Source organism: Crotalus tigris, unplaced genomic scaffold (assembly GCF_016545835.1).
Source record: "Crotalus tigris isolate CLP2741 ecotype Arizona unplaced genomic scaffold, ASM1654583v1 scf7180000017611.44802233496:7321179, whole genome shotgun sequence".
NCBI lineage: Eukaryota > Metazoa > Chordata > Lepidosauria > Squamata > Viperidae > Crotalus > Crotalus tigris.
In genome coordinates, this window is record NW_024096511.1 from 3,564,024 (window position 1) to 3,565,081 (window position 1,058).

Below are 1,058 nucleotides of genomic sequence, written 5' to 3' on the forward strand. Positions count from 1 at the left end.
AACTGATAATGTTACTTAGTTTGGGTAATGAAACGTCTATTAAAAAAAACAATCAAACAATAAGAGCACCCAGGACTCCCTCAACGTTAGTCTCTATTAACATACAGTTCACAAAGAGTCAACACCTAACACAAGGCACCAATCATGCGCCAATGGTGTCAAACATTATCCTGTCAATAGTGGTATTAATAAACACAGAACAAGTTAAATTCATGCAATGCACAGTACACTGTAAACATTTGGTAGAAGTGAGATTATATTGTTATGGATAGCTACTTAAGTAATGATTAACCCATGGGACTAATAAAGCCTTGCTATTCTTAATGTTAGGATTTCTCCCTTAAGTAGAGCTAGAAATAATGTCTCTTGAGACTTAACAAAGAGGAGTTGGAAGATGTTTCAGTTCTAATACTGTAAAATGTTCCATTGAGAGCCAATATGGAACAAGAAGTCAAGGAAAGTTTCAGAGGTGATTTATCCCTCTTGTTACCATTAACTGAGATGAAACATATGAGACCCACATGTAGTTGGAAATTATAATAGTTATAATAATTATTAAACTTGCTAAACTGTGCACCACACTGTACAAACCACAGTATCTGAGTTCATAACACATGTTAAGCCAATATCAAATATATCACTCTATGTTAAGCACAATATGTTAAGCCAATGTATTTGACAAGATTGAAGACCTTACAAGAAAAACTCTGTAGTGACCCATTCTGAAGTAGCACTTCATTCCAATGGGTCTTCTGGCCTATGTTGAGAATCCATTCATTGTCTGTTTCCCATGTTAATTCTTTTTATTTCTCAATCTATTTCAGGTTCTACTTTATTTTATTGGTTTTTTTTACACCTGGCATCTAAAGATTTCCCCCCCCCCTCAAGTTCTGTGCTTGAAACTAGAGAAAGATATATAAAGAGATTAATCCACAGAGTCTGGAAAGCCTTTCGAAAGAAAGTGACTCAAGAAGTAAGCTTTCTTAAATACAAATATTATGCACTTGTACAGCAATTAGTAAAAATACTGTTGCATACTGAATAGCAATAGTATTTCG